At 43.0% G+C, this 26510-nt stretch overlaps 1 pseudogene; it reads left to right on the forward strand.

Moving 5' to 3' along the window:
- Positions 1 to 4648: 4648 nt before the first annotated feature.
- On the forward strand, positions 4649 to 26135 carry LOC114620526 (annotated as a pseudogene).
- The last annotated feature ends 375 nt before the right edge of the window (positions 26136 to 26510 follow it).

The following is a 26510-nucleotide window of genomic DNA, read 5'->3' on the forward strand; positions in this document are numbered from 1 at the left end:
CTCCCTCCCTCCCTCCTCCTCCTTCCTTCCTCTTTCTTTCTTTCTTTCTTCCTTCTTTCTTCCTTTCTTTCAGTTGTGAGCCTCCTGATGTTGGTGCTTGGGGCCCACCTAATCTTGGTACATGCTCTTAACCACTGAACCGTCGCTCCAGCCCCTCTAACATTTTATTAAACCTAGCCTGACCTGACATAATTTCTGCAAGGTATGCTGGAGCCTGCCTTAAGGTACCACAGCTGTGTTAATTCCACAACAGCACCTGGCTAGCATTCCAATGCCTTTAACATCCACTTCCTTTCTTTCCAAGAAACTTCTTAGAGATTCCACTTCAACCCGCTACAACAAACAGCATGTTATATCACACCATAAAAGCAAAGGAGAGGAAATGGGCTGGGTGGGATCTTTCCTCTCATTAAGCTTGTACCAGACCAGACCTTAATAGTAACTCCTGTTAGACTACCAAGAGGTGGACGTTTTCAGATATTGTTTCTTTCTTTTTTGTTTTTCCCTAAGCTTTCTCTTGAGATTTCTCCTTTTAGATTAAAAACAATGTTCAGTGGATTAGTGGAATATTATAAGGGGGAAAGGCAGACTCAATAATATCCTTTTCCCCAAGGATGCCAATTTTATTGCAAAGATTACTTTGCTCAAAAAGAATTGAGGAAGAAATACAAATTAACCCTGAACATCAGGGTTTTCTTCACCATCCGATGTTCTGTTTGATGTTTCTATTCTGAGAGTCACAAGTACAGTTGCAGCTTTGTGAGACTTTAACAGACCAGGACATTTGAGTTATCTCTACTATTTGTCTTTTATTATCAAGAAATTTATTTCTGACGAGATGAAGTTACGTTATCCCTGTGTGCTAGCGAATGCATGTAACCCACTGGACAAGGAGAAGAACAGTCTCTAACTTTTAAAAGTAAATTTTGTTTATTATGACTATGTATGATGGTGTGTGTGTTCGTTCGTTCATGTCATGGTGTACATATGAAGGTCAGATGACACTTTTGTGGAGTCCATTCTTGATTTTACCCTTATATGGGTTCTGGGACAAAATGCACATTATTGGATTTTGCGTAAGCACCTTTACCTCCTAAGCCATCTTACCAGCCTCTTCTTTTACTGTTAAACAAAACAAAGAATGAAGAGCCATTTAAGGCAGACACACTTCTGGACTTGTATGTGCCTAGAAACATATAGCATTGAGTTCACTTAATGACAACCAATGCAAAGCAAGATGCACATAAAAATCACTTTTCATGCCAGATTTCCACTCAGCAACATCTGGAGGCTGCTAAAGTCCAGGTAACTTGAATAGATGACTCAGGGGCAGGAAACCATGCTTAGCCAAGGTCACTTATGAATACGTTATGAATTCAGCTTGTTGCTGAATCAATCCACTGTGCTTCTAATTCCCAGGTCTGCAGCACCAAGTACTCTCATGTTGTTCCCACCCGTCACAGAGCCCTTCCCCGACCAGCACCCTTGTACAACCTATTTATTCCATGTACCCAGTATGGGGTTCCAATATGTGGTCCAACTGGCTCATTGCCTGTTGGCTCCCTCTCAGACGTGGAGTTTCAATTAACATGATATGCCCAGCCATGTCCCTTCCTCCACAGGCTGTGAATTGGCATCCTGTCCACGTCTGAGTCCTACTCTGGAGCTAATAGAAAAAAATACCCGTGAAATAAATAGACCCTGAAAATCAGCAACTAGTTTGACCAAAATATAGACATCATGCTATTGCTTTATTTTAGTGAATTTTAATGAAGAGGATATGTTTAGTCAAACATTTACAGGCATCTGACAATCAAATGTGGCAATACATTATGATGAAATAGTTCTACATTTTAAAAGACTGAGACATTTGCTGGACTCCACACAGTGAATAGTGCACTTTGAGGTTACTTAAGACTTCAGGCTGCTGTCCTACTGTGCACTCACTCTGTGTTTTAACCTCCCTTAAGAGAACAACGTTAACAACCAACATTACCTGCCTTAGATTTGCAGTGTAATCATCATTTACAACCCACGCTACAATGTATAGCTGTAATCGTGGTTTATGTGTCGCTCCACGCCAGACCTAGAGCAATGCATGTGTGTTCTGCTAATCATTTGTAGGAAGCAGCAAAGATAGCGGGTGAAAGCAACCTTATATCCACCATAAGAATTGAGCTCAACACACAGCTACTGCTTGATGAGCAGTGATGTTTGTGTTATCCTGGGTCCACTGGGACCAGTTGGAGTCAGTGGCTTAATCCCATGTAAACTCCATTGAAGAGTTCTGTAAAGTATCCCCTCCTTCCTTCCTCATGTGATGCTTTCTGTGATGTTCAATGCACACAGAGTAAAACACTCTGTGAGGAACAGTCGCACTCACACGGACACAATCACACAGATGGACGGACACTGGGACAGCCTTCGGGCAGGCATAGATTCAAACTCAATCAACACACAGACAAGAGGGTGGAAGACCCAGGGAGCCTGAAGTACAGAAATAAAATCTAGATGATACCAATCCAGAGTGCTTTGATTTCGTCCCTTAATGCTGCACCAACACATTATCGCTAACTCGGAGTTCATCATTAATGTGTTCAAGCCGGGTGGATTTGATGCCTCCTGCCACGTGAGGATTATTTAACGTGACTAATCCATGCAATCAAACATTCAGAATGTAACAATTATCTCAGCCACTTAGGAACAGAAATTGCTTTCTGTTAATGGCACGGAGGCTTCTCGTGTAAAATTTTAAGCAGATGCTTCACTGAGCCAGCTATGACCCAGGCCTGACACTCCCTCGGCATCTCTTTTCCTTCACTGGAATGCTGGTGTGCATCTATTATTTCTTGGTTTGATTGACTGACTGATTAACTCATTCATTTGGCGCCCCTCTTGCATTATTAATCTTGCTAAACTTAACTAGATGTTAAGCACCTAGAGCACACATATAACTGTATTGATAACAATGGCAAGTACTGTATATTTCCTATTATAGGTTTTCTACTGCGTATTTCCTACGACAGTCACTCAGTGTTTTCCTTTGTAAGAAAGTGTGGAGCTACACATGACAACTCAGGTGGAATGACCACAGAGTCGGCACATGCTCTTCCTAAGCCTGTACCTGATGCTTCTTTGTATGATCCAAGGTAAGCTGCTTGTTCCTTCCTCTCTAAGATGGGGATGATATGGTACCTACTTCAGTGGGTGGCTGTGAAGGTGACAGCTGATATCTATAAAATACTTAAAGTGATGGACAGTACACAAAAGATGCTCATTAGCATCAGCTGTTCTATACCGTTATTGTTGTCTTATTGGAATGGTCTCCATCTTGAGAAAACTTTATCCCCAGTGTTAGCATCAAAGGTCCCACAGCCTTGGCAGACATCCATTTTGAGTCAAGATGTCTGTCTGAGGACAGGTAAGGCAGGCCCTGTTCAGGTCATTCTTCACTGCTCTACTTAAAAGTTCCATCTTATATCCTGTAACAACACTTCAGGAAAATTATCTTCCACGAAGATCTTCAATATCAGAAAGGCTAAGGCTTTATGAAGCATTGGCCTCTAGCACCCCCTGCTGCCTCTCTGTAGAAAATACAATTGAATGAGAAAAGTATTATTTATTTACCATGTTTGATTCTGGAGGTCCTAATAAAAATTTCATGCAAATATACTAAAACTGAAATTATATTTATATCATTTTAATCTGTCCTCTCCGATTTAACTTTTATCTCTTTGTATTTCATTTGCAAATTTTGCTTTTTTTTTCTTTATTGGTCATTTTTCATATCTTTTTGTTTTCCTTGATTTTTGGCTGTTTTGATTATTTAAAATTTTGTCCTACCCTTGTCTCTTTTTCAGTTTGGCAAAACTCATCGAGGAGTATGACGTGGCAAATGACCACGTCCAGGGACAAGTGGCCCTCGGGGACCCCCAGCATGGTGATTACTTCTGGCAGATTTAGAGCAGGCCCTTGAGGCAGTGTGTTGTGCAGACTGTTTTGCCCAGAGGGCTTTGGACTACCAGAGTTCATGTCCTCTGTGTCTATTAAATTCAACATAAAGTGCTCCGGAACCCAGAATCAAGCTGTCCTTGGCTGGAGATGGCACCTTAGAATGCTAGGAGGGGTGGTCGAGTGGCTTTGTGTGTATGTGTGGGGACCACCTGGGTTAGCTATACATCAGGAACAGATGACAGTAAATAGCCCCCAATACTGACCCACCAGGAATCTGCATGAAAAGGCTAGGCTACCCACCTTCCAGGACTGAAGCCAGAGAGTGGAGGTCCAACAGGCAATCAGCAGCACGGACTGAGAGTACCCGATGCATCTCAGAGCTGCAGGATTACCAGATGGAATTTGGCATGATTCTGGAACCGTCTGGTTGAAAGGGCTGATGGACAGACCTGGAGGAGCAAGTGCGGTCTTGTTCCTCAAAGCCTTTTATGTCACTCCAACCCTCCCTCCGTTTGCTCCTCCTACCTTTCAGTTGGGCACTCCTACCTTTCAGTTGGGCACTCCTACCTTTCAGTTGGGCACTCCTACCTTTCAGTTGGGCACAGTGTCTTTCTCAATCCCCAGGCTCTGAGCTCAGAGTGACAGTTTTCTGAGCTACTTCTGGGATTCCCAGGCAAAGAACAGGGCCAGAGTAACCCTGTTTCTGTAAGAGGGTTTCCAGATTAACTTCTGGTGTGCCCAGGGTCGGCACTAGGGCTGGGTTCTTTCCTTGCTCTCTGGAAACAAATAAGGTGAAGTGGTCTTTGTCAGAGAGACCTGTGGAGATTTATGAATATCATTCAGAGGTAAATTCTTTGTGAACTTGCTTGCTAGTTTGATGTCAGCTTGCCACAAGGTAGAGCTGGCTGTTTGGGAAGAGGAACTCTCAATTGAGACAATGCTTCCAGAAGATTGGGCTGTAGGCAAGTCAATAGGGCATTTTCTTAATTTGTGATTGATTTGTGAAGGCCCAGCTAATTGTGGGTGAGGCCATGCCTAGGCTGGTGGTCCTGGGTGCTATAAGAAAGCAGGCTGAGCAAGCCATGGGAGCAAGCCATGAGGAGCAAGCCATGGAGAACAAGCGAGTAAGCATCACTCCTCCACGGCTTCTAAATTAGCTCCTGCCCCTAGCTTTCTGTCCTGACTTCCCTCAGTGATAGACTGAGCTGGAACATTGGCCAGAAAGGTAAAAACAAACTTTAATCAACCAACGTTGGAGTGATCCCTGACTAGGCTATCAAAAGGAATGACAGCACTGGCAGACCAAGAGATTCAGTGGAATATTCTAGAAAGAGGAAAGCAGGGTGGAGAAGGACCAAGATGGGATTGTCTGAGCCACAGATATGGTCAAGTGTGCTTTGGGGTAAGTAGAGTTCAGGGACTTGTTCCCACAGGGTATGTGGGCTTCAGTGTTCAGGAAGAGGGCAGTTGGCACTTAGTACCTGTCTGTATACCTGCTTGTGCACTACGATTGCTACTTCACACATGAGTCTTAAAAAGGCATCGAAGTACAATATGAGATAGGTATGTTAGTGTTAGTTGCACAGGAAGAGACCATTGTGTGTGTTTCATTGGACATGTGAAGGAAGTTCTTCTCATCCCAGATAGGGCACGGATTACAAGCCGAAGAATCGATTCTTCCAAAGTTTAACTTGGTGAGCCAGGGAGGTTTTGGGGGTCACTTACAAGAATGGGCTGTCTTACAGGCAGCTACATCACCCCAAGTCACTGGTCATGAAAGGTCCATTTTTCAGAGCTCTCTGTGACTTGCAGGCAACTCATCATGCTGGAGACTCTTCTCTTTCAGAGCAGAGTCTTACGGTTTGTATAACCTCGAGGAGGAATCTTCATGAATGTGGTAAGTTTCAGGGATTTCCTGAGAATTGGGAGTTTCTAACCAAGTTCTCTTGAGCATCCCTTTAGAACGCTGGTTCTCAACCTTCCTAACTGGTTATCAACCTTCTGAATTCCTCAATCCTTTTATACAATTTCTCATGTTGTGGTGACCCCCCCAACCATAAACTTATTTTTATTGCTACTTCATAACTGTAATTTTGTTACTGTTTGAATCATAATATGAATATCTGACATGTAGGATATCTGATGTGTGACCCCTATGAAAGGGTCATTTGACCCCTAAGGGGGTCCCGACCCTACAGGTTGAGAACCACTGCTTTAGAATGTCCTGAGTTTTAAGGCGTCTCCATGCAGGAGGAAATGTTTCAATTCAGAGGATACTATTATACTACATTGAATGTTAGTTAAAGATGAGGGTAGGGTATTTATGGTATTGAAGTCATCCACTATTATTTTATCAGGACATATTTTACTTCTTGTGGCCTTTAATATTTTTTAATGTTTGCTGATGAAATTAGGGCTCCAATGTTTGGTGGATATATATATATATATATATATATATATATATCTTGTTATATTTTCTCAATAAATTTGTTCCTCTTATTTACTTGATTTCGGCTTCCATTTACTTGGAAGATTGGCAGGTGTCTTTACCCCTGAGGTGTGTTTCTTGGAGACCATAGACATTTGGATCTAGAGTTTTAAATCTAGTCAACCAGGCTGCATGTCTTTATCTGGAGAGCCAAAGTCATTACATTTAAGGTTATTATGGAGAGGTGTAATTTTATTGGGCAGATTATCGTTTCTTCTTTTCCTTTCCTATCTGTGTTAGGGCTTTGCTGGTTTACCACGTAAGGCACAACAGGGTTCACATGGATTCTCCTTGCCCGCTCACTCTTCCCATTAATTCATTCTCTCCTGTGCTCGGGTGATCAAAACATTCCTCTTCTTCTGCGTGTAGCATTCCTGAAAGTATGTTCTGCAGTGCCAGCATGGTGGTCATGAACCACCTTAGTTTGCCCCTGGTTGTCAGTTTGTAAAATAGGTTTGCTGACTGTGGTGCTTGGAAGTTGAGCCTGAAGAAGGTCCTCTTCCTATATATTTGCGAGTGTGTGATCCCCATAGTGTCCAGAGGTGTATTAAAATTGTTTAGACAACACGAGTCCAATAGAAACATAACACACCTGTTTCTGTCTTCTAAGTTTTTAGTGGCAAGGTGAAAAAGATCTTGGAGCCAGCTAGCCGGGAGACACATTCTCTTAGAAGGAATATTACTTTCCCAGAGCAAAAGCTAAGTATCCAGCTAATGTTATGTTGTAACAATGAGGAATTAGAAAGAAGGTTCTTGTTTGATTTTGAGTAGGGAAGGAGTTCTGTGAGTCTGAGGAGAGAAGGCTGGGGCAAGGGCAGACAAACAGGAGGTAAGAAGCAGAGCCAGGAGAATTCGGAGGCAAAGTTCAGGATGCAAGTGCATCTACACCCCTGTGTCTTGCTCCCAGTGTGCCCCCCCCAACCCTTTCAGAGTTTGATTAATCCCCTGGGGGGTGGGGGGGGGAATAGGTTCAGCAAAGGAATGTCACAGGTTTAATTTACATATTAGGTTCCTTTGTCTGTTGGGAAGTGAGAATTCATTTATTCCGCACTCACCTGAACTTCCTTAATACCAGGACTACCGCTGTATAACAGAGGGTAGAGGGTTCATCACGTTTTTAGTCAAAACTGGAGTGGCATGACATTACCAAGAGGCACAATTTCAGGTCAATTTAAGGTTCTCTTTTGGGGAACTGATTCCCCTGGACTTGCGAGACTCAAAATGTTTTCCAACGCAGGCGCTCTTAGATTCCTCCCGGACATCTAAGCCTGGCTATCCTGGTTTCAGCGTAAAAAAGTAGATCATGATCTGTGTAAGTAGTGAGATATAAGGGCACTCGGGCTTTGAAACCAGATCAACTTGAACTCTGTCTTCTTCTGATAATGCATTTGTTGCATGTGTCAGCCAGCCCGGGAGGGGGCAGCAAAATCCAGCCTGCCATTCTCAGGCTCGGACTCTCTAGGCAGCTGAGCAACAACACCCACGCTCCTGGAAGGGGCGCGATAAAGTGACGGCGCATGCGCGCTGCGGGCCTGCTCCTCCCCTCCCACCCCGCCCCGAGTTAGAAAGGGTGAGCCGCACCGGGGGAGTGCGACTGCGTTGTGATTGCTTCCGGAATGAGGTACTGCGCCTGCGTGTCGCTCTTTCTGCGCCCCCCCCCCCACCTCTGTTTCTCTCTTTAGCCACAGTTGAGGCTCGGGACAGCAGATGTTGTATATATTCATCCCACAGTACTGACTTCCCTGCCCTGGATTGCCTTTGTTAAGGTGCAGAAATAAAACGGACTTTGCTGTGAGCCCTCCCTGACCCCAGATCGTGGTGCCAAGACTGTCCCCCACCCCCATGCCACCTGCGGACAATGTACGGACTTTCTAATTTTTCACATACCTAAATCTCCTACCCAAGGGCCTTCCACCTGCCTAGCGCTGGAGTCTTCGTGAAGGTTACAGAGTGAGCTCATGAATTCCAGTCGTCTCAGGGTCATGCAGACGTCGCTGGGAAATGTCTTTCCTGTCCGGGGACCTCAAGGAAACATAATGGTTAAAGCCTCAGCACGTAAAAATGCACATGCATAGTTAGAGCGGTTAAAGGCTGCGCCTCGTTTCCACAGGTCAGCCGGACTTGTATCAGTTTGAAGGCAGATCTAGTCACTTCTCCCTCCCCTGCCTTAGGATCAGGAGTGGCTTTTACTGTCAGCAGATGGTAGGATAAAATAAAACATCTTACAGGAAACCTGACATTGACTTTTCGTGGTAGTGAGCTTTCCCAGCTTGGAAGGAAGAGGGAGCAGACAAATGGGGGAGGGGGGAAGGGGGGAGCCCTTTCCCTCGCTCTACTCTTTTCTCCACTTACAACCAGAGTAGTTTTTCAAAAATCAGTCTGAATGGCATTACCTTTCTTTAGAAACTTCCCTGTTGCCTACCAGATGTTTACACTATGATTCATAGCGGTAGCAAAATTATAGTTATGAAGTAGCAACGAAAATAATGTTATGGTTGGGGTCATCAAAACGTGAGGAACTGTATTAAAGGGTCGCAGCATTAGGAAGGTTGCCACCTGCTGCTTTATTCACTGCTTTAGAGTATTTGAGACCCTTGTGGTTGGAAACCCGACTATCCTTTGGAGTTCTTCTAGTGGCTGGGCTTGCAGCTTCTATTCCATGGCGCTCGTAGTTCTTTTAGTCTTCCATTCTCCTTTAGTTTCTGCATTCTGGGTCCCCCTCACTCCTTTTCTCTTTCGGAGAGAGGGTCTCTTGTGTAGTCCATGCTGGCCTCGAACTGGATCTAACCAAGGGCGTCTTTGAACTTGTGATCCTCTGGTTTCTACTTCTCAAGTGCTGGGATTATAGGGCATGGACTACCATGCTTAGTTTCATGTGGTGTTGGAGCTTGAACATACGGCCATGTGCACTCGAGATAAACCTGTCAACTGAATTTCATCCTTAGCCCTTCAGCCTCAACTTTTTGTCCCCTCTCCCACTTTTTTTTTTTTTCTTCTCTGTATTTCTACCATCCTTATCATATTGCTCTGGCCTTTCCCTTGAACTTGAAGCTGTCTTTTATTGTTGTGACTTCTCTTTCTGTTGCCACAGTGGGAGGCAGCTACCATCCACTCTTTACTGCTGTTGCTGCTCTTACAAAAGAACTGGTTAACTCATCCCTCTCAAGGTTGTAATTAAAACTTGGAGCATTTCAGTTAAATTGTACTTTGTCTCTGTGGTTGGGTTTTTCAAGAACCTGGGTTGTGTGGTTTTCGTGAATGTAACACAGTCTACAGCAATTGCTAAGACTCAGTTTTGAGCTTAGCTAGAAGGCAATGTTTCTGTTAAAAAAAAAAAAAAAAGCAAACAACTAGTCAGTGAACTGGAGTGCTTTCTTGCTATGCTTCCAAACAAGATGCAGAACTCCAAGTCAAATAAGAACCTCAGACAAACAGTAATTGTCAATCCAAATATGTCTCAAACATTGCATGGACCATATTTATACCAAAGTGTTGTTTCTCTGAAGTATACATGAACACAAATGTCTAGAGTTTTATCTAGTTAGTGTGGCAACTATTTCTGTGCTTTCTCTTTGGAGCCTGACTCTCAGGACCTTGCCAGCCAATTCACCTTTATACAAGTTGTTGGCCCTGATTGGTGTGTTTTACCTTCAGCGGCTATTGTACTTTCTCAATTTAGACTTTCCTTGAATTACTCTGGCATTACTTATTTAATATCCGTTTCTACCTTAGATTTTGAGCTACAGGGGCTGGGCTTTCATCTTTTGTGAGTTAAATCCCCATAGTTTTGAGAAAGCTTTGTAACGCTTCCCTTTCCCGGGGCACTGGGCAGATGTTAAACATCAATAAAGTACTGGTTAAAAATCAGTAATGCGTGTTAACAATAACTCCTTCTGGTTCTTATTGTGAGCACAACTTCTCTTGTTCAGGCTCCCGGGAATAAGCAAAGTCTTAGATGTCTCTTGCTGCCCTGGCTGCCTTACACAAAGGAACTGTCAGCCAAACAGCCAGCTCAGGTACCTGTATCTCATTACTCTCATTTTGAACTCTCCAGATGCCTTGAGGAAACTGCAGAAACAGTGTAGCAACCATTTTCCAGAGGGGAAGCACCTCTCCTTTGTGACCCAGCAGAAGGACTTCTATAGCTGGCGAAGCCAATGGGCCAGTGCTGTGATTGGTCCAAACACAAACCTTTATTTGCATACAAGGCTTGCTGTGTTATACATATAAGTGGGTTGTTCAGGTCTCTTGGTGATTTATTTGGGAGATATTCTCATGGGCAGTGCCCCCTTGGTTTTAAAATATTAGGCTCAGTAAAAAGACTCTTCTTGAGCAGTCTGTTCCCGTCTGTGTAAGCATGGCTGAACTGATAACACAAAGAAGCAGCCTAGATATCAGATCAACAGTGTAGTGGAGATAGCAGAGCAGCTTGTAGCCTAGATGGCAGAGCATGGCAAGTGGGTTGGTGCGGATAGTCTTGATACAATGTATTAATCTCAGACCTTAGCAGAAGTGCCCCGTCCTGCTTCTGGCCTTAGTGGAAACGGCTACGGCCTATTCGAGGGCATCTAGGACTCACCAAGCTCACCTTGTTTACAGTGCTGATTTTCTACAGTCTGGAGTGATCATAGCCAGAACACATCTTTCTCTCCAGCTGCTGAAGGGTTTTGGAGTAATTACAAAGTTTCTCGAACATCTGGGCTTCCAACAGCCATGATGGAACTGCTTGGCTGATAGTTCTCCGCTCAAGGCTGTCCAGACAGATGAGAGGGAGCACCTGTCAAACAGCTTGCTTTCAGTTTTAATCATTCATCAAAAGTATATTACAGCCACCGTGGATCATTATCTCCCTTGGCCTCGTTTCCTGTTTACCCAGCAACACATTAATGTAACCTTTACCCTAGTTTTGGCCTGGGCTTGGACAGCCTCATTTTCAGAAACAGTAAAGAACCGTAAAGTGTTTCTTAAGCTAAAACGTCACTTCCTTCCTTAACAGGATCCTCAGTCTGGACTCCTGGGGGGACTGAGTTCCTTGGCTCTTCATCCCTCACAGTTCTCTGTTCCTCAAGTGGTGTGGACTTCACTCTTCAGGCCCCTCTTCTGATCATGCCACACCCCGATAAGGAATTACACTATACACCGTGATCTACAACTAGAAAGACAAGTGAGTGATGTATTTTTAAGGGCATTATAATTTATAACGGTTTGATTTTTTTTTTTGGAGTTGCCCATTTTAAAATATGTGTTCTTAAAACATTCGGATCTCTGTAATTCAAGTCACACAATTTCTCAGAAATATGAGTGTTGGTAAAGCTAATGTATTCTTGCTTCTATTAAAAAAAAAACAACTTCTAAGAATAATTTTTCTTTAATAATAAAAAAACTTTAACTTTTAGTTGGTATGTAAAATAGTGAGTTTTATTATAAGATTTTCACACATATGTGTCCTACTTAGTTTATATTTCCCCTTGCCATACTTATCTATCTCTCATAACTGACTCCTTTCCTTCTCCATATATATATATGTATATACACACACATATATATACATATATGCATACATGTATATGTATGTACAGCACTATATATGTGTGTGTGTGCAGCGATATATATATGTGTGTGTGTAACACTATATATGTGTGTGTATGTGTGTACAGCACTATATATGACTGTGTGTGAAGCACTAAATATGTATATGTTGTACAGCACTGTATATGTACATGTATATGTAGCACTATATATAGTACAGCACTATGTGTGTGTATGTGCAGCCCTATATATGAGTGTGTATGTAAAGCTATATATATATATGCACTATATATGTGTATGTATGCAGTACTATAAATATATATATTGTGCAGCACTATATATATTTTGTGCAACATTATATATATGTTATGCAGTGCTATATGTGTGTGTAGCACTATATATATATATATATGTATGTGTGTGCAGTACTATGTATCTGTATTGTGCAGCACTATATGTGTGTGTGCATACAGTACTATATATATATTGTACAATGCTATATATGTGTGTGCGCATGTGTGTGTGTTGTACAGTACTATATATATACGTTGTGCAACACTATATATGTGTGTGTGCATGTGTGTCTGTTGTACAGCACTATATATGTGTGTGTACAGTACTATATATATATATATATATATATATATATATATATATATATATATATGTGTGTGTGTGTGTGTGTATGTATGTTATACAGCACTATATATATATGTGTGTGTGTGTACGCATGTGTATGTGTGTGTATAGTGTGCAGCACTATATATCCTAAATGTTTTATAAAAGAGCTTCAGAACATGTAGCTGTTTCTCCCCGGGTCTCAGCTCTTGGTCCCCTGCCTTCAATGAGCCTTTTACTTGTGTTATCATGATGAGATTAGTCATCCAGGAACCTTATAAAGGTAAAGGTCATGCCAGGAGCTGATGGCTTTCATGTTCTGACTCTTTGCTATGTTCCACCTTCCAAGCAGGTTGAGACTTGCTTGACTAGGCTTGATCAATATGTATGTTATCATGTAGAATGAGTGAGCGAGCACGTACATGTGCCCACATGTATGACACACGCCTGTGAGTGAGGCCGAAGACTCCCCATGCATTCCTCTTCCACACGCCACCATCCTTCTGTCCTTTTCTGTTTCCTTGAGGACCAACACAGCATTTTGAACACCACTGTCTGCGAAAGTGATTGAATTGAAATAGAAGTGATTCTGAATCCCCTGGTGTGCACTTCCTTCGAGCAAGCCTCTTAGAAACCCAGCATCTCCAAGATAAAAATGCTAAAAGGTGTGCTCTTATGTGATGCCTTTAGAGTAAAGTGAAGACAGATTTGTGAATACCCATTGATTGTCTGATATGATGAACTGTCAGGTCCCTTTTATATACTGTTCAAAAAAGTCAAACACATCCTTTTCTGCTTGGTTATACAGTGAAATTCTAACACTAGAGGTGGGGTACTGAGTCTAAAGAAGCAAGAGGGATCTTGCCAGAGTCTGAAAATCCCCACTGATAAAAAAAGAAAAACAAACAACAACAAAAACCCAGGAAGCAGTAGCTCTGCACACCTTTTGCAGTTAAGTTTTATCTACTCAGTTGAATGGTTCTTGAGGCCCAGATTTTTTGCTTTTGTCAAGGTTCTGACAAGTTTCTTGGGCCTTCCCTGCTGTGGGTCGGACACTTCCTTTGCTTTTAGTGATCACTGTGAATTTTCATGTCTGTTGTCAGTTTTAGTGTGATAGATATTACACTTAATATCATTAACATCTAGTTTCACTATCGCTAACTGGCATGTAGAAATAATAGCAACTTTATAGGTACAGCATGAAAAATAAAGACAGTGTATCAGGAGAAGGTATTGAGGGTGTTAGGAGGTTTTCAGTGTATTTGAGTTCTCTGGTTCTTTCTTTCCCCACTAACTCCCAAACAGGCATAATCACAAATGCTCACCAGTTAGCCTGCCAAGAGCAGTAGCATTTTAACCAAAGGTGATCTGGGACTGGTATGTTTTAATCCATGGTTGGCTGTTGCAGGTAACAATTTGGAGCAAGAATCCAGGAATCCATTTAAATGTCAGGAAGGAAGATACTTTTTAAATTCTAGTTGATGGTATCAAGCATCTATCATAAAATGCATTTCCCATGGTCTCTCTTATCCATTCATGTTTAGAGAAACAAAGAGATGCTGTCATGGCATGCAAGCCCATCCTTCACTATTTCAATTCACGAGGCAGAATGGAGTCTGTCCGCTGGCTCTTGGCTGCAGCTGGAGTAGGGTAGGTTCTAAGATTGGCCCAAGATGGGTAGGTTCTAAGTTGGACCTGAGTTGACTGAATGAACTACTTTCCTCTCATAAGCCAGAAGATGTTTCTCGTGGGATCATTTATTAAGAGTTTTAGTTGTATTAAAAAATTCAGTTATAAAGAGATTCATGGGTGCTGGAGAGATGGCTCAGCGGTTAAGAGCACTGGCTGTTCTTCCAGAGGTCCTAAGTTCAATTCCCATCAACTACATGGTGGCTGACAACCATCTGTAATGGGATCTGATGCTTTCTTCTGGTGCGTCTGAAAACAGCTGTAGTGTACTCATATAAATAAGACAAATCTTTAAAAAGAGAGAGGTTTACAGGCCTGACTTAAGAAATTATTAAATCTTTCTTCTTACCAAGTTTGAAAGAAACATAAGAAACATCAATTTTATGGACTTTATTTGTATTTAAACAAACTGAAAAATAATCTGTCATTTAAATAAAAATTAGACATGTGGGTCCTGGGTAATGACACTAAATCATCTTTTTTTGTTGTGGTCATGCATTAGAGTTATTTTTACATGATTCCTGTGCTTTAGAGAAACAAATTAAATTATTGAAGGATGAAATATGGTTATGTATTTGTTAATAACGATGGGATGTCCTGAAAAATGTATTACTCATCAATTTAGGATTTAAATGGATTTGTTATTATTTCTGGATTGTGTGTATGTGAGTGAGTAAGCATATGGCATGGCCTCTGTGTGTGTGTGTGTGTGTGTGTGTGTGTGTGTGTGTGTGTATGAATATATCTTGTGGGAGTGAGTTCTTTCCTTCTACCATGTAGGTTTGGAGCTAGAACTCACATTCTCAGTCTTGGCAGCCAGCACCTTTACCCAGTGAGCCATCTGTGGTGGTTTGAATGAAAATGGCCTCCCAAGACTCATAGGTAATAACATTATTGGAGGTGTGGCCTTGTTGAGGTATGATGCCTGCTTCTGCCCTGGGAGTATCCAGGCACTGCTGTGTTGTGCACCAGGCCGGAATGGAAGAAATGAAACTTTAAGGGGGTAAGTGGTTCAAAGAATCTCAACCATCTTGAATGCTGGGGAAAAAAACAGCCTTCTCTGAGAGGTTTTCGATAGATAGATAGATAGATAGATAGATAGATAGATAGATAGATAGATGTAAGGTTATTGAGGTCCCGTGTCTGCTCCGACACAGGGCTTGACCTCTCAGGGAGGCAGGACATGGGACTTTTGACAGTGCTTACCCCACATTGTCGCCAAGTGGGTGTTGGGCTTTAGGAAAGCCCCAGGACACTGCTCTAGGGGTGGGGAAGCGAAGTCAGAAGCATGGAACAGCTGGAGCTGGTTCAGGGGTGCCTGGGCCTGTGACGAGGCCAAGGCGGTCTGGTTCTTAGGCTCTTGGACACTCAGGCACTACTGGGAGCCTTGGAAGAGCTGAGAACAGAGTAGGAGCCCCGCAGGGATCCTGCAGAGGCTGGATCCTGTGGGGAGAGTCCTTGGCTTGATGATGGCAGTCTTGAGCTTAGGCTTGGTTGAGACCATGGCTGGGAGCACAGAGAGGCCTTCTACTGGAGATTAGAAAGTGGCTCTATAGGCAAAGGCCTTCTCCATGGCTCCCCATGGCGGATCCTGATGAAAAGAGACAGTTCATGGTTCTAAGGCATTTACTGTCATGGTGGAAAGTGGATGAACCATAACCCACTTCTCAGGGTGGGCCTGAGGTTAAATGCCTTTGGCAGGGAGGAGTATCTGGGAAGGAAAGCTTATTGGCTAAGCCCTCTAGGCCTCTAAGTACCTCATTAAAATGGAGATCTGTCTTGAGCCTATGTGACCACAGGTCATGTCCTCTACACGTGGAGGGGCTTGAGGCATTGCCCTTACATGTCTGATAGCCACAAATCAAGGGGGCGGGCTGAGGCTAGTGACAGGGGCCTGGTACCAGGGAACAGGTGAAACTCCTACTGTCCCTTCAGGGTCTCTGGCGTTTCTAGCCTTAGCTCAACCTAGGACCAAGCTACCTTTCATGGTCCCACATCTCTCTCTTTTACTTTTTTAAAGGAGAGGCATCACTGGAGTGACTATGTCATTTGTAGTGAAAATTTTGGGTGGGGTGGAAGTATCAAAATAAAATGCTACACAGACTGGAGGGGTAGCACAACTAAGCCAGAGGAGTAAGAAGGGGTGAGGGTGGGGGTTGGGAAGACAAGGTATTATTGAACCAATTAATTGTTCATTGGGTTGTACAGTTTGTTGAAGGTACAGAGAACAGCTGTCTGCTTTTCTGCATGTTTATTTGTTTCATAAATGTTCTTAACGAATTAATTAAAATTATACTATTAGAAAAAAATTCAATTAGTCAAAATGAGCACAGGATATCAGAAGTGGGTAGATGAGGGTAGTAACTACCTGTTAGCCATGGGACTGATTGCTGCAGTATTTATTATGTACCAGTTCTGTGCTGTACTTGGGGGGGAGGGGTACAGATTGACAAAGACAGGTGGGTCCCTGTGATATGGCAACCTCTATATCAAGAGGATAAGATCAAGTATTTCACAAGGGTTCCTACTACCTGAGCAGGAACCTGATAAGGATCTTTGGACTGTGATGCTACCCCCTAGAGGTCTCAGGAAAAAAACTTTTCGTTCAGACCAGAAGGACCCAGCAATTGTGAGGGTTTCTTGACTGGAAAGTCATGTGTGTTCTCTCAGAAGCCCTCGTCCCTCACCTGAGAGTAGAGGAGGAAAGTTAAGGAATGAGGCTACATCCCTGTGCGTAGGTACTAGTGCCTTCCCTTCATCTTCATAGCAGTGAATTTGCCTGAGTAGTCTTGAGACTGCACTTTTCGCATTGCTTCATGAGGCCACAGACTTTGGCCCGATCATTTCTCAACTTTACAAAGAAATAAGCAAGCGATACTCATAAACCACAGTGCTGTTCCAGGTCATCATACTTGCAATGAATGGTTAATCTGGTTTCAACACAGTCTCGATGTCAGGTATACAGTGCAGAATATGATCCTGTGGGCAATGTAAGCTCAAAGAGTAGAGTCTATGGGACTAGCTTATGGTTTTCCATTCTCCATCCCAGTGTCACAAAATAGGATGGTAGGCGGGACTTTCTGAAGACATTTGCTTAGGCCTGTTTGGATCTCTGTGCCCAAAGGTTGATCATTACAGCCCCATTATGCACCAGGAGCCCCACTATGAACACCATATTAGCCAATGGCATCCCCTCCCCAACTTCCCCACCCTTCTGCAATGACCATGATGTCCTTCATTCTCTTTCTTGAACACCTGATAAACTGACTGCACACATCTCCTTAGTTTTTCCACAGTATCACTTGCATGGTCATATACAGACACAAGATGATGCTAGGAACCCCAGAACCCTGACTTTTCTTTATAAGAAACTCTGTAAAAACACAGTAACCACTATCAACACCGATATTGCTTACTACCTGGTTTGTGTGGGCCTGGCACAGCACAATGTATTTCAGCAAGTCTATATCAGTCTAAGAAAGTGCTCTGTCTCCATTTTAAAGAGCAACCAAAGTCCTCTGTCACTGCCAGTCACTGCCTGGATCACATGTCTTAGACGAGGCAGAGCCTCCTTTGAAACCAGAGCACATCGGCAATTGAAACCCAAAGATCTTGACTGTCCCAATGGACTTCTAGTTGGACAGGGAGTCTGCTCACTGAATAATGTATGTTAAATAAGAACCAGGTTTTCTTCTTGATAGTTCATTACATGTGACCACACAGAACTTCTAGCCAGACAGAGAAGTCTCTGCTACTGGCTGCCATTCCCAACCCAGGTGTCTTTGCCTCAGGACAAGGTTTAAATTACTGAATTCACATCAAGACCAAGCTGTATCTTCATCAGTATTAGAGTGATTTGAAGAAAAAAAAAACCCATAGGATTATATGATTAACAGTACTGTTACATCCAAATGTTGACTTATATCTATCTAAGTGGAAGCCTGGAACTTTCTCAGTCATCTGAATGTATAGTGACTTAGTCCATATACCAATGTTTAATAATGTGTCTAATCAATGTAACTTTACAATGGTGCCATTTCACTCTCTCCAGTCATATCAGAAATCAAAGGTAGTTTTGTTTTCAGGGAAAAATAATGTGATAACTCTGATATTTTTCCTTAAATGTGGAATTCTATGTTATTGCACCCTGTCTTTTCCAGGGGAGACAGTTGTATAACACCATTTGTAAGGTTAAAGTTCTATATCTGCTGGGACTGTTTTACTTCACCCCACAGCTGCCTGGGAGTGAAATGCTGTCAATTACAACAGAGGCCTCTCAGTGACACAAAGTTGTTAGTTAGTTAGTTAGTTAGTTAGTTAGTTAGTTAGTTAGTTAAGTTGGTCCTTAGCATATGCCATGGTGGAGATGCAAAAAGTTCAGATCACATCTCTCTTGGACACTCCTCTGAGATGTGGTTAGAAGAAATTCTCAGTCTCTTACCTCTGTTACATTCCTCCAAAGCCATGACATCACGGACATAGGTGTGGTCATGGTGGCGGTGAACTACAGGAATGGCAGATGTGTGTCCTTCTTCTTCTCTGTACTTTTTATATCTATGATCAATTTCTACATGGCTAAGACCAGCTTATCAATGTTCCTACCAAACTAAAGGATATTTCCCTTCCCAGGGTATCCACAGGTTCGGTCATGTTGAAAAACTCAACAAGCCGTGTGATGATGAACAAGAACTCATGTACTGTTTTTGCTTTACAGTTTGAAGAGAAATATATTAAAACACTAAAAGACTTGAAAAGGTTAAAGAATGGTAAGAATTAAGATCTAACTGCCTCTGAACAGTGTCCTCAATGTTGTATTTAAATACCAGATTTTATCTATGAAATTGTAGTGCATCATGAGATGGTAGAGGCAGAGGGGTAGACTGTAAGGGATGAGCCCCTTGAGTAGGCACAGCAGGGCTCTCAGAGCTTGAAAGGGCTCTGCTCTGAGGATTTGAGGCAAGGGCTCTGTGGATTTATTGAGGCTCCACCCCTAGGATCTCAGGAATGGGCTCTTTTCTTTTTCATGCTTTCTGTACTAGAATTAGCTTCACCTGCTTAGGACCCCACAGTACCCAGCACTTACTTACCTTGTGTTCTCTAACAAGCTTTTAAACCCAACTCTTCAGTAATATTGTAGGTTGATAATGAAATAGTAACAATACTTTGAAAGTCCAGGTGAAAGTATAGGAGGGTGGGAGGGAGGGAGGGAGGGAGGGATGGAAGGAGAGAGGACAATGAGCATACTCATGGAGCATACAGAGACGCTACCTAGAAATCCTTGTCTATGGGCTGACCTTGAAGTAAGGAATGCCCTACGGCTTCCTTAACTTCTTCCTAAAAGACCCATGAAAATGAATTAAGTTAGGAACTACAGAAACCAACAGCATATCTAGATGTGGGAAACAGCAATGCTAAATGTCAGGCTAAAGAGGAAAAAAAAAGTTTTAAAAACTAAGCGACTCATTTTAAAAGTACCTGTTGATCTTACAGAGGAACTAGGCTCGATCCCCAGCACCCACAAGGCAGCCCAGAAGCATCTGTAACTCCAGTTCCCAGCCATCTGATGTCCTTCCTAACTCCCATAGCTACCAGGCATGTACATGGGACACAGAGAAACATGCTGTCAGAACACTCATACATATAAACATTTTTAAATAAGTTAAAATTTAAAATAAGAAAAGGAAAGAATAGGAAGCAAAAACTAAAACTCGAAAGGCTCCCACTTGTGTTTTTCGCCTATAGATTCAGTTATCATAACAAGCTATCAGAGCTATAGACAATTCTCTCTTCTCTTTGCTTCATCCAATAGATGGGAGTCTGATGTTCCAGCAAGTGCCCATGGTGGAGATTGACGGGATGAAGCTGGTGTAGACCAGGGCCATTCTCAACTACATTGCCTCCAAATACAACCTCTATGGGAAGGACATGAAGGAGAGAGCCCTGTATGATGAGTTTCCTGTACTTAAGAACGGATACCATGAGAAGGATTTAAGTCCCCTCATGAGCATAACCAGGGTTGGGAGATCACAACCAGCTTCATGCTGGGCATTTGCTCTGACATCAAGGTGGGAGATTCCTGTGGAGAGGGAACAGCAAGCATGGCTGCCCTTAGAGAGCCGTGACTGTAGAGCAGGGTATAGAAATCTGTGGTCAGAGAGTAAGACAGAGCTCATGGAATCTTGATTCCTCTTGCTTACTCTGTAGAGGCAAAACTCTCAGCAGTTTTTTCGTGGAAAGGTTAGACATAGAGTTACTACTGACCCAGAAATGCCATCAGGAGTATATCTAGGAGAAATGGGCATGCATCCTTGGCTATGCTTATATCAGAGTGTTCATAGCTACGTTGTTTATAATATTTAACAATTCAACAGATGAATGGATGAGGAGAGTGTTCTACAGTCACACAATGTATCATATCTGCAGGGGGGAAAGCAGGGGGACAGCAGGGGAAGAACTAACTTATGGGGCAGCAGAGATAAACCTTGCTATTTTGTTACATAAAAGAGATCAGACCTAATACACCACCCATCGTGCCTTCTCTTCTGTTTAAAATGTCTAGAATACTGAAATCTGTAGAGCCAGGAAGCAGATTAGAAGCAGTCTAGCATTGGGAGCGGGGTGTTGGGGCTTGGCTGCAAAAGCTATGGGTCATCATACAGTGTCGTTAAAGCATACCAAGACTGGAGAGTGTCGTTCTTTGCAGCTTTGATGACCTTATGGGAAAGCACCAAATGGGATGCCTGGGTGACGATTATAGTTATGAACATAGCTCAACCAACAGATTATTTTTAAAAAGTAGCCCAGCAACTTCATTTTAAATGCCATTCAAGCTTTCCTATAACACACACCTGTGATCCTAAAATAGCATATCTAGTAAGGTGCTGTTTCAGGTGAGGACTCAAGAAATGCAAGCACAGCTTGAATTAGACAAGAGGACAGGAAAGGGTAGCTGGATCATGTTTATGGAGACTTGAGAGAGCTTCTGACATTAAGGCTATAATGAGCCTAAGCCACATGCTCGGCTTCGGGAGGAATGGCAGAGCCGGTGTGGCACAGGGCACACCACAGGAGACACAAGCCCTCTTTGTAGGGTTGATGGTTATGAATGCCACATTCTTTCAGTATTGACTCTGGTGGATCGCTGATGCTCCTTCTACCATGTTTAGTTACATGGATATAAAAATTTCACACGCGTTATCTCCCCTGTATACCTAAGAAACAAGCGTTAACTTATATGTGAGAGTCGGAGGTCCCGCCCAAAGAAATGTGACTTGGCCACCATCTGAGTTCTATTCTCCTAGCTCGTTAACCACGGAGCCATCTCTCCAGCCTCGTCTCTTAGGTTTTTAAACAATGAATACAAGACAGGAAGGAAGTATCTGACAAGAATTTTCTCTTTCAGGATTGACATGTACACAGAAGGTACATATGATTTGAATGACATGATTATCCGTTACCCATTCCTTCCACCTGGGCAGAAGGATGTAAGCCTTGCCCAGATCACACAGAAAGCAAAAAAGTGTTATCTCCCTGCCTTTGAAGGGGTAAGTGGAGGCTCCCGTGTCTCCTCCAGCAGCACTGAGTTTAGAGGCCACCATGGTCTAAGAGAGGAGCCTCCAATTTAGGGCTGCTACAACATAAATGGCACTGACTAAATGGCTTGCACTTCATCTATCAGGAGTCTTATTTCTCATAATTCTAGGGGCTGAGAAGTATAAGATCAGGCTCTGGTGGATTCCTTTCTTATAAGGCCTGCTTCTTGGTTCACGGATGCCTGACTTCTGGCTGAGTCCTTACATAGCAGATGGTTCAAAGAAGCTCCCTGAAGTGCCATCATAATCATGGCAATGGGAGGTCTGGGCTGTAGTTCAGGTGGTAGAGTACCTGCCTAACTTGGTCAAAGCCATGGGTTCATCTCCAGCACTACATCAGTCAGGTAGGATGTTACATTTCTGTAACACCAACACATCAGTAATCCCTGCACTCAGGAGGTGGGGGCAGGAAGAGCAGGTTCAAAGTTATCATTAGCTACTCTGACTACAAGAGAGCCCATCTCAAGGTGAGATAGATAGATAGATAGATAGATAGATAGATAGATAGATAGATAGAACATTTGATTATTTCTTAAATGTTCTACCTACAAACTATATCATATCACGAGTTAGAATCTCAGTATATGAATTTGGGGTATCACAGACATTCAGTCTAACAAAGACAGGAGGAGAACAGTGCCACTGTTCCTGGGCATTGACCTTCCTTTCGAAAGAGCTTTTGTTAGTATCAGTCTAGCACTGAAGGTATTGTGCAGAGGCATTGTTCTAGTTATGTCAGAGTTCACGATTTTCATAAAAATTGATTTTGGTGGGATCCATTCTAGAATTTTCAGATGGTGTAGCCTCCTGCTCATAATTAGAACTGGACTGTGTAAAGGTCTGAGGCACCTTAGAGGCTGGAATAGATCATGCAGACCACTATAATACTGACTCGGGAGCATCACAATGAAAGTGACACATTAGAAAACACACAGTCACTGAGTGCCCAGAGGCCTGCAAGCAGCTGCTCATCAGAGACTACTGTAGTGTTCAGAGACGGGAAGTCTATATGCTGACACATAGAACAGAGAAATGACGTCATGATTTACAGGTTATTTTCCTGATTTTTTTCCCAAGGAAGTTACATAAACATAAGAGAATGAAATCTCACCACTATATCTAGTACCTGCTTTCATAAGACCTCTTTCTGTGTGTGAATAAATATTTCACAATGGAAATCATCCAAGGTCATGTTGAATAAAAGCGCAAATCAAAAAAATGGGCCAGAAAAAGTACATACTTGTAAATAAGCAATGAAATAACTGCTTAATTTCCACCTGTAGAGCATCAGATCATTCGTTCATTCATTCATTCATTCATTCATTCATTCACTCATCCACTCATCCACTCATCCAGAGAATGTTAAGCTGTTGCTTGTGTGCCAGGTCTAAGGTAAGCAGGTGCTGATGTATGATCACCAACTCTGGTCTTTGTGGTGCTGATAACGTATGTAGGACAAGTTACATGATGATAATCTCTGCAGCCATTATTAAAATCAAGTCATCTATGCTATGAAATAAAAGCATCCTGTGGATGTAAATACTTAGTGTAAATTACAGCATTCATTTGTTGGCTGAAATGATATCTCCAAGGGTAAAAGTGTTTGCTACCAAACTGGATGACCTGAGCTTGAAACCTCGGACCCATGTGGTAGAGGGGGAAAACCTATTCTCTTGGGTTGTCCTCTGATCCCCACAAAGGCACTGTGGCAGGTGGACACACACACACACACACACACACACACACACAGAGGAATACCAGAAGAGGGCCTCGGATCCTATGGGACTACAGTTATAGACAGTTGTAAGATGTCATGTGGGTGCTGAGAATTGAACCCAGAAGAGCAGCCAGTGTTCTTAACCACTGAGCTCTGTGTTCCATTTTCTCGAGTGGATTCTGGGCATCTGAAACCAGGTCTTTGTGCTTTCAGACCTGGCACTTTATCAACTAAACTATCTCCCCAGTTTCTCCAGTTGACTTTAGATCCCAGAAACAAACGTAAAAGATGAGGCAAACAGACAACTGGAGAAATGTATACTCACGAGTGAAGTGGCCTGCCATGAAAGCCAAGCAACTTCATTATGTATGGGCTTCCATTCATTATGTATAGGGAGAGCCAAAACATTGCCAATTTTAGGGTGAAGGATCAGGGAGAAACCTCAGCAGGAGGTGAGTCCTTGGTACTTATGTAAAATTCAGGAAAGGGCAGGTGATGTGAATACCATGTAGATCTGGGAAGGAAAATGGAGAGGTCCTTTTGACTCACATGGAGGAGACAGCAGACTCCCTGTCTCCCCATCCTCAATGACAGGGCCCTAGAGAGAGTCCAGAACCCCACGCTTTCTTGGCAAGGCCGTAGAAGGAGGAGACTTGAGCTGAAAGGGTCAGGGAGATCCTGGAGTTCCCGCCTGACTGTATATGTTCATGAGTCGATTTCCTGTATTCTCTAGGCATTGAAGAACCATGGGCAAGACTACCTTGTTGGAAACAGGCTGAGCAGGGCTGACGTCCACGTGGTTGAACTTCTCTACCACATCGAGGAGCTGGATGACAGTGTTGTGGCTAACTTCCCCCGGCTTCAGGTGTGATAGCTCGCTCCCTCAGAGGGAACTCTCCTCTCCTAGGACAAAACTCATGTCAAATACTGTCAGGCTTCTGGCATCTTGCCAAATCCAATCTTCATCCCCTGCCCCTCCACCAGCTGGACATGATCTTCCAGGCCTGTTTCTGGAGCATGAAGAGACTCCTGCAGTACCAGGAGACTTGACGCGTAGGTACTACGTCAACAAGTATAATTTTCCCTTGTATAATGCCCTTTATCGCAGAGACCCTTGTCACTGTGCACTGAGTCCTGCTAGCAGCTCTCTTTCTGTCTGTTTCTGCTCTCAGATTCTGCTCCCGTTAGCATACATTGTATTTCTCTCAGCAGGAGCGCTGTCTCAGTCAGGGGTTCTCCAGAGTCACAGAGCCTATGGAATATCTCTATATACTAAGAGAATTTACTGGAATGACTTACAACCTGCAGTCCAACTATCTCAACAATGGTCAGCTGTGAATGGGAAGTCCAAGAATCCAGTACTTGCTCAGTCCCATAAGGCTGGGTGTTTCAGCTGGTCTTCTGTATAAGCTGGACTCCTTCCATTGTCCTTATGTAGGCCTCCAGCAGAAGGTTTGGTCCAGATTAAAGGTGTGTACCACCACGCCTAAGCAGTTCTTTAGGTAGAGCTTGCTCTGTCCCAGGCTGGTCTTGAACTCAGGGATCAGCTTGCCTCTTTCTCCTGAGATTAAAGGCCTGTACCACCTTGCCTTGGCCTAAACTTTTTATGGCCACCATGCCCGGATCAAAAGTGTGTCATCCCATGTCAAGATCCAGATCAAAAGCCTGTGTCTTCCAGCCTCAGGGTCTGGATCACAGGTGTGCCCTCCATTTCTGGACTGTAGTTAATTTCAGATATAATCAGGTTGACAACTGGGAATAGCTATCACAAGTGTGTTCTCTGTCAACCCAGCAACACCCCTCTTTCACTTCTCACTGTGATAAGTTCATGAAGATTGGACTCTGGGTTGCCTGTTCTATTTTGTCATCATTCCAACTTGGCATCTTGATGTCACTGATTGTGAGAGTTTCCCTGTATTAGCATCTGACAGACGTTTTCTTTCCTTTTTTTTTTTTTTTTACACACGGGGTGACTCCTATACACAAAGGGTGGGAAGGAAGGTAGGGCTGACTAATGCTAGATAAAATCTTCAGGGTGTTCTAGGAAGGAAGGGTTAGTCAGCCTTCTTCCCACTTCTTCTTGCCTCTATCCTCTGGGCTCCACCATCCTATTGCTAAAGGGGGTCATTTGGTTCTTGTTAAAGAGAGGTTGGATTTCCTGGGACACACCGATTTGGGTCTCACTTTGAGGTTTTATGTTGCAGGCCCTGAGAACAAATGTCAGCGACCTCCCCACAGTGAAGAAGTTTCTACAGCCTGGTAGCCAGAGGAAGCCTTTTGAGGATGAGAAATGTGTAGAAGAGCTTAAGAGCTTCTTTTACGAGACTGGACAAGATGGCACATAGATTCCCTGTCTCCCAAGTGTTCTGGCAGTGAAGGGCCCACGGTTGGTCCCAGTTGTCATGGAGCCAACAAAGGTTGTTAGACCTAAACCGTGCATATGGTCCCATGCAACATGCACTGGGGTTTTGAACACATTTGAAATCATGATCACCTTCTAAGGTGTCCTTTTGAATTTAAATAAATCAGAGAAAAATGTTTAAACTAAGGTCTATTTAAAAGTCTTGTCATTTATCACCTGCTATGGACCTTGTCAAAAAATTAGCAGAATTTTTCATCTGATGCTTTGGCCAATGTGAAAATATTCTTTGCTGATGTGTTTTAATAACTTTCTGAGTAATAACATTTTTGTAAAGAATCCTGTTCCTTCAAGTAATTTTTTCATAGTCACTCTTGCATTTACACACTTAGATCCAATGTCGAGCATCCACTGCTTCCTGGAGCCTGGAAGTGATGAGTACATCAGATACACTCTCAGCCTCATGAAGATTCTGCAGCGAGAGGAAACAAGTCAAAACACGATGATTCTAATTCAGCCGGGCATTCCCCAAGTATCACCTTCAGAAGGATGCTCTGACAGTAT

Source organism: Grammomys surdaster, unplaced genomic scaffold (assembly GCF_004785775.1).
Source record: "Grammomys surdaster isolate TR1022 unplaced genomic scaffold, NIH_TR_1.0 169, whole genome shotgun sequence".
Classification (NCBI taxonomy): Eukaryota; Metazoa; Chordata; class Mammalia; order Rodentia; family Muridae; genus Grammomys; species Grammomys surdaster.